Raw genomic sequence first — 6,839 nt, 5'->3', positions numbered from 1 at the left:
ATCTAATGCCTAGAAAATGATTAATCAACTAACGATTTTTAAACTGATTGCCAAGGGCGTGTGCGGAAAACTCAGTAGATAACTGCAGAGGAGAGGAAACTTTCATCCATCCCTGTCCATACTGCCCACAATCCCAACGTATTCCAAATTCTCTGTGGGGGAGGACCTAAATATTGCGAGCAAAACTATTATGAAAACGAATATTTTACACAGCCTGTTCCATATACAGGTCTGGAGATATTACCATGATCTTTTTTAAGAGTACAAAACACACCATCACTGAGGCATCTTAATCACACAGAAGGTAAACGCTGTACATTAAATAACGTCCATACCTGTATCAGCCCTTCTCGGGACAGATCAGCTGTCTTCACTACATCTTCAACGGGCCACCAAGAATTGTGCAAATAAATGGCTAAAACTACCAAAAAAAAGAGGAAGAGGAGGAAACAAAGGAAGATCTATTTTTGAGATGTTTACTACAATGATATCAAGAGCTTGTACAGATTCAAATAGAAACTCATGTGCTCTTGGTTTCTCTTCTTGTGTTATGTAAAGAGTTTTTCTTTTCCTATTGCATTTCCATTGTTGGCAAACCAGATGTTTGGGAGGAGAGGGGGGGTTCATACTCTTCTGGGGCTGCTGGAATTAAGAAATTTCAAAAGGAGTTTCCAGCCCATCAGTAAACATAAGACACAATTACACTGGAATTTCTCAGGTACAAAATTCATTCATTACAATTATGCTGCCAGAAAAGAAGGGTCCATGCAATTAGGTCCATGGTTCAAAAATATTACCTTATCCTCTTTCTTTCTCTGTTCATTTTGCTGAACTAAAGTCTGACCTAATCACCAAAACCAGAATGGATGAAAATTGCTTCCGGAAAATGAACAGGCTGTAGGCAAACCTAAAAACCAGTGTGATATACTGGTCAGAACTGCAACTGGAGATACCTGGGTTCAAATGCGCACTCAGAGGCATGCAGTTTACTGGATAACCTTGGGCAAGAAATTGCAAGTAGATAAATAGGTACCACTTCAGTGGGACGGTAACAGCATTCCGTGTGCCTTGGAATTGCAAGTAGATAAATAGGTACCACTTCAGTGGGACGGTAACAGCATTCCGTGTGCCTTGGTGTTTAGTCATGCCGGCCACATGATCACGGAAACGTCTTCGGACAGCGCTGGATCTTCGGCTTGGAAACGGAGATGAGCACCGCAACCCTAGAGTCGGATTCAACTAGCTTTCGAGCAAGGGAAACCTTTACCTTTAACTTCCAAGATACTGATTTAATACTTGATTTTTGTGAGCATATTTTATGATGCTATTCAAAAATTTAAAGGGATGGAGAAAAAGGAGGCTGGTATTCAAAAATTTAAAGGGATGGAGAAAAAGGAGGCTGGTAAAACGTCGACCCAGCAACTGTCAGTTCATATTACTCAGACCACCTTGCCTATTTGGATCCTCTCCTTATAAAAAAGGAGTTTAGCTATGCCATAAGCAGGAGTATTCACTGTTCATTGAAATACATTACTTCTGGACTTGATCGCCACAAAGAAAACACTTGGACTTCTGTTTTTTTGCCCCTACACATTCATCACTAATTTAACCCTTCGCTTAGAACCAGATTTGGAGAAATTATTCTCAACACAAAAACAGTCTTACAACACCAGTGTGATTCTCATCAACATGAGTATGAGAACTCCCAGACATCCAATGGTTTTTTACACATATGCCTAGAAACATTTGCAGATCTGTGTAACACACACTCAACAAGAAGCCATGATTGCCTGTAAAAAGGTAAAGGTTCCCTTGCTCGAAAGCCAGTTGAATCCAACTCTAGGGTTGCGGTGCTCATCTCCGTTTCAAAGCCGAAGAGGCAGCGCTGTCCGAAGATGTTTCTGTGATCATGTGGCCGGCGTGACTAAACACCAAGGCGCACGGAACGTTGTTACCTTCCCACCGAAGTGGTCCCTATTTATCTACTTGCAATTTCTTGCTTTCGAACTGCTAGGTTGGCAGGAGCTCGAACTAGAGATGGGAGCTCACTCCATCATGCGGCACTCGGGTCTCGAACAGCTGAACTACTGACCTTCCACAGCCTGCAGTTCAGCGTCTTAACCACTTGAGCCACCACAGTTCCTTGCCTGTAGCTCCTAGCTAAATATGTACTTCATGGCAGACCTGGATTTGTTGCCATGTAATGTGTGATATCGCTCCCAGAAGTTCTGTTTTTATATCTCATTTTTTATAACAAAAGACTAATCCAAATCAATAGACTGACAAATAACAGCTTCCCCAAGTAGTGTACTTGTTATCCACCACTGTGTTGTTACACTGTCAATCAGTGAGTGTCACAACTATTCCTTTTAGAAATGGAGGGGCTGTGGTTCTGTAAAAGTAAAGGTAGCACCAACCTGCAACGGCGCAGCAAGTGAGGCTGTGAGATCGCCAGTGCGCCCATCTGCAGGAGCAACCGAGGCTCCCGGCCGAACTGTGCACGCGCACACATGCGCAGTTCGTCTGCCTCGCTCTCCCTGCAGTGGCTTCCCCCCCACCTCCGGCATCTGATCGTGCGGGGGAGCAACTGCGCGGCGGCTCAGGGGATCTATCTGATCCCGCCACCGCGTGTCTCTTTTGGTGCAGCTACTTTAAGATCTCTTGGACTACAGCCACAGAGGTTCATGCTTGTTAGCAGGTTCTAGCAGGTGTGATTTAGTTGAAACCCCTAGGTATTACTTTCTCCCCTATTCTTACATTGCGACAGACAAGACTTCTGGAACAGGCGAGTATAAACCAATTGTCCTACCTACCTCCAAGTAAATAAGAAACTATTTTTGATATCTTTCTGTAATTCTAAAGGAACCTTGAGTGTATGTGAAGTGAGACTGATTATTTTGTGTGTATGTGACGTTAGTATTGCTCAGTAAAAAGATTATTTGTTTTGGAAAAACACCCGTCTCGTCTTCATTACTGGAACTCTGGGTTCAGACACTTCGGCCGTTCTTTTTTCCCCCGTGTGGCAGGGGCCTATGAAGAGCATCCTGCTAGAAACATTCAGACGAACAGTAAGAATTTCTTTAAATACATCCGAAGCAGGAAACCAGTCTGGGAGGCAAGTAGAGCCCTGGAATAAAGACATCAAAGGATTGCTAAAGGAAGCCAGGTAGATGGCAGAGAAACTGAATTCCTTCTTTGCACACTTTTCCAATGTGGACAATGGGAGGCAATTACCTACGTGGAATCACCATTTTCAGGACTGAGGGTTGGAAGAACTGAGTCAAATAGAGGTAACAAGAGATGAAGGTCAAGAGCTAAAGGACATGTCAAAAACTAACAAGTCACTGAATCATACATAAGACCACAAGAGAAGCCATGATGGATTACAGAAATGGTCCATGTAGTTCACCATCCTGTTTCCCTCAGTGGGCAGCCTTCTCCCCAGCTTCTGATAATCAGAGACAGTCCACCTCTGAACCCGGAGGTCAAGGAAGAAGACGAAGACGACGATGATTGGACTTATCCTCCACCCTTATACTACCTGAAGGAGTCTCAGAGTAGCTTACAAACTCCTTTCCCTCCCCCCCCCAACAGACACCCTGTGAGGTAGGTGGGGCTGAGAGAGCTCTCCCGAGAACTGTCCTGGAGAGAACAGCTCTGAAAGAACGTATGACTGAGCCAAGGTCACATCAGCAGCTGCATGTGGAGGAGTGGGGAATCGAACCTGGTTCTCCCATTTTAGTCTACACTCCTAACCACTACACCAAACTGGCTCTTGAGAAGGAATCCTTAAGAACCTCAAACAGAAAAAAAATTGTTCACCTCCTAACAAAGGCCCCGGTCACACGGGCAGGAAAATGCGGGGGGGGGGGAGCGTGGCTGTTTGCCCCGGGGCAAAATAACGCATGGTTGCACCAGCAGATGTACCGTGGAGGTCCCGTGGTAGAGGGGAGGTGCCGAGCATACCACAATCCCACTGCGGCAAAGAAGCAGCGTGGTGCGGTGCGGCAAACGGGTGTTTTTTTCTCCGGACACCAAAGTGTGCGCATGCCCCGTTGGGTGCTCATGCGCATCCCATGGACAGTTGAAAAAAACCCTTTATACGAGGGGGCATGGACAGGCGCCGGAACTACCACCGGAAACGCGATCAGACACCCACCCTTGCCTCGCGGTTACTGGAAACTAGTACCTCCGAGGTACTAGTTTTTAACCACACATCTTCGGCGGGAAGCCTCGGGTTCGCCACGGGAGCTCTACGCTTCCAAGATGTGGTGGTGAGATCGTGCCCGGAAAATCCGCCTGTCTTCCATCCCTCTAGCGTGCCTAATGCTCCGTGTGACCGCAGCCAAAAATATGCAACTTGTAACTCAAATTGGAGTAGGGCCAGGAGACAGGATCCAATTCCTCCCTCCGCGCTTACATGGCACACCATCATCACAAGGCTGGAACTACGAGGCAGCTCCGTAGGTTTCTTGTACTAAATGTAACATAGGCCCCAGTCACACGGGCCGGACAACGCGGGGGGAGGCGTGGCTATTTGCGCCGTCACAGTTTGATTCATGATTAAGCGATCGGATGCGATGGCGGTAAAGCGGGATTTCGGCAGTCGGCGCCCGCAGCAAAGACGACGGCTAGAGGGAAGAGCCGCGCACTGGCGCCATCACACCAACCAAGTCCGTCAGCAGCCCGTGGCAAACCGCTTGCTAGTACTTGTTAGCAGGTACTTTTTAACTGCGGGTTTTCGGCGGGAAGCCACAGGTGTGCTACACTTGCCAGATGTGGCAGTGTGATCGCGCACGGATAATCCGCCCGGCATCCGTGGCTCTCCCGCGGCAATTCTGCCGTGTGAACGGGGCCATAGGGTATTTTCAGTGCAGAGAATATGTTTGTTTCACTCCTGAAGCCGCAAAGATGAAATTTCCTTTACAAAACATGGAAATAAACATGGACCAGTCTTCTAGCTGCAATTAGAACACTGGAGGACCAGGGAAAGCAAAATCTTCCCTCTACAGTGGAGGGTTTCAGAAGGAAGACATGACCGGATGGTTAGTAGTAAGGGAGACTGAAACTGATGGGTGTGCGCAATGAATAGAATCAGGATGGCAAGAAAAACAGGAGAAGGAACATTGGGGGTGCAATGGGAGACCCCAACGTGATGCACGTCACAGGCTTTGGGAGACACAGGAGGCCATGAAGATAGCTTCAGGTGGAGAGCCATGCTGGCCTGCCGAATGACACCAAAATTCGAATCCAGTAGCACCTTAAAGACCAATGAGATATTCAAGGAATAAGGGCTCCGGGGTCTCCAGTATGAGAGCCAGTTTGGTACAGTGATTAGGAGCGTAGACTTTAATCTGGGAGACCTGGGTTTGATTCCCCACTCCGCCACATGCAGCTGCTGGTGTGACTTTGGGTCAGTCACAAGGTCTCTCAGAGCTGTTCTCTCAAGAGCAGTTCTTGAAAGAGGTGTTTGTTGTGGGGAGGGGAAGGAGACTGTAAGCCTCTCTGAGACTCCTTTGGGTAGTGAAGGACGGTGTATAAATCCAATCTCTTCCAGTTTGATGTAGTGGTTAGGAGTGTGGACTCTAATCTGGGAGATCCAGGTTTATTTATTTATTTATTATTTTATTCCATTTATACCCCGCCCTCCCCGCACGGGGGCTCAGGGCGGCTTACAAACACAAGGTGGAATACAATACCACAGTTAAAAACAATTTAAACACAGTGGGCCGCTCCCACGGATCCATCGCGACTAACATACTCGCTCCCTATTGCACATCTCATTGTGGTCCAAAAGGAGGATGCTATAGGCTATGCTGTTCGGGTAGCCAGTCAGCCCAACCCAGCGGTGCTGCTCTACAGTTACCCGTTGGTGGTGGTGGTGGCGGCGGCTCCCATTCGAAAGCCTGGCGGAAGAGCTCCATCTTGCAGTCCCTGAGGACCTGTAACAGGTCCCGCAGGGCCCTGATCTCCTCCGGGAGCTCATCCCACCAGATAGGAGCCGCCACCGAGAAGGACCTGGCCCTTGTGGCAGCAAGCCTGGCCTCTTTAGGGCCCGGGATCACTAGGCGGTGTTCTGACCCCGACCAAAGTGCTCTTTGGGGCCTGTATGAGGAAAGGCGGTCCCTCAGGTATGCCGGGTCCTGGCCATGTAGGGCTTTAAAGGTAAGCACCAGCACTCTGAAGCGAATCCGGAATGCTATAGGCAGCCAGTGCAGCGCTTTCAGTACAGGTTGGATGTGGTCCCATCTAGAGGCACCCGCAACCACCCGGGCCGCCACATTCGGCACCAGCTGCAGCTTCCGAACTTGCGACAAAGGCAGCCCCATGTAGAGAGCGTTGCAGTAGTCTAGCCTCGAGGTAATCGTCGCATGGATCACTGGGGCCAGGTTTTCGCGGCTAAGGAAGGGGACCAACTGCCGCACCAGCCGTAGGTGATAAAAGGCTGCTTTGGCAGTGGCTGCCACCTGGGCCTCCATCGTTAAGGTGGGGTCCAGGAGCACTCCCAAACTCCTAACCTCTGAAGCTGGCACCAAAGGCGCCCCATCGAAGGCCAGGAGCGGGAGCCCCAATCCCATACCGCTCCGATCCAGGCACAGGACCTCCATCTTCGCCGGGTTAAGCTTCAGCCAACTCAGCCTGAGCCATCCAGGTACAGCCTGTTTGATTCCCCATTCCTCCACCTGTGGCTGCTGGTGTGACCTTGGGTCAGTTACAAGTTATTTCAGAGCTGTTCTCTCAAAAGCAGTCCTCGAAAGAGCTCTCTCAGCCCCACCTACCTCACAAGGTATCTGTTGTAGGGAGGGGAAGGGAGATTGTAAGCCACTCTGAGACTCCTT

The 6,839-nt window shown here is 48.8% G+C and overlaps 1 long non-coding RNA gene across 1 annotated transcript in view; it reads right to left on the bottom strand.

Annotated features, from left to right (window-relative positions):
- Positions 1-344: 344 nt before the first annotated feature.
- Positions 345-6,839, bottom strand: part of LOC107121611 — a 19,269-nt gene continuing 12,774 nt past the window's right edge. The window contains exon 3 of the long non-coding RNA XR_001482869.1: positions 345-421. This is a non-coding gene — a long non-coding RNA (uncharacterized LOC107121611). The remainder of the gene's footprint in view (positions 422-6,839) is intronic.

The sequence above is a fragment of the Gekko japonicus genome, unplaced genomic scaffold, assembly GCF_001447785.1.
Source record: "Gekko japonicus isolate JY-2015 unplaced genomic scaffold, Gekko_japonicus_V1.1 scaffold361, whole genome shotgun sequence".
Taxonomy (NCBI): domain Eukaryota; kingdom Metazoa; phylum Chordata; class Lepidosauria; order Squamata; family Gekkonidae; genus Gekko; species Gekko japonicus.
Note: the sequence above shows the minus strand (reverse complement) of the source record. Positions and strands in the feature narration are given on the sequence as shown.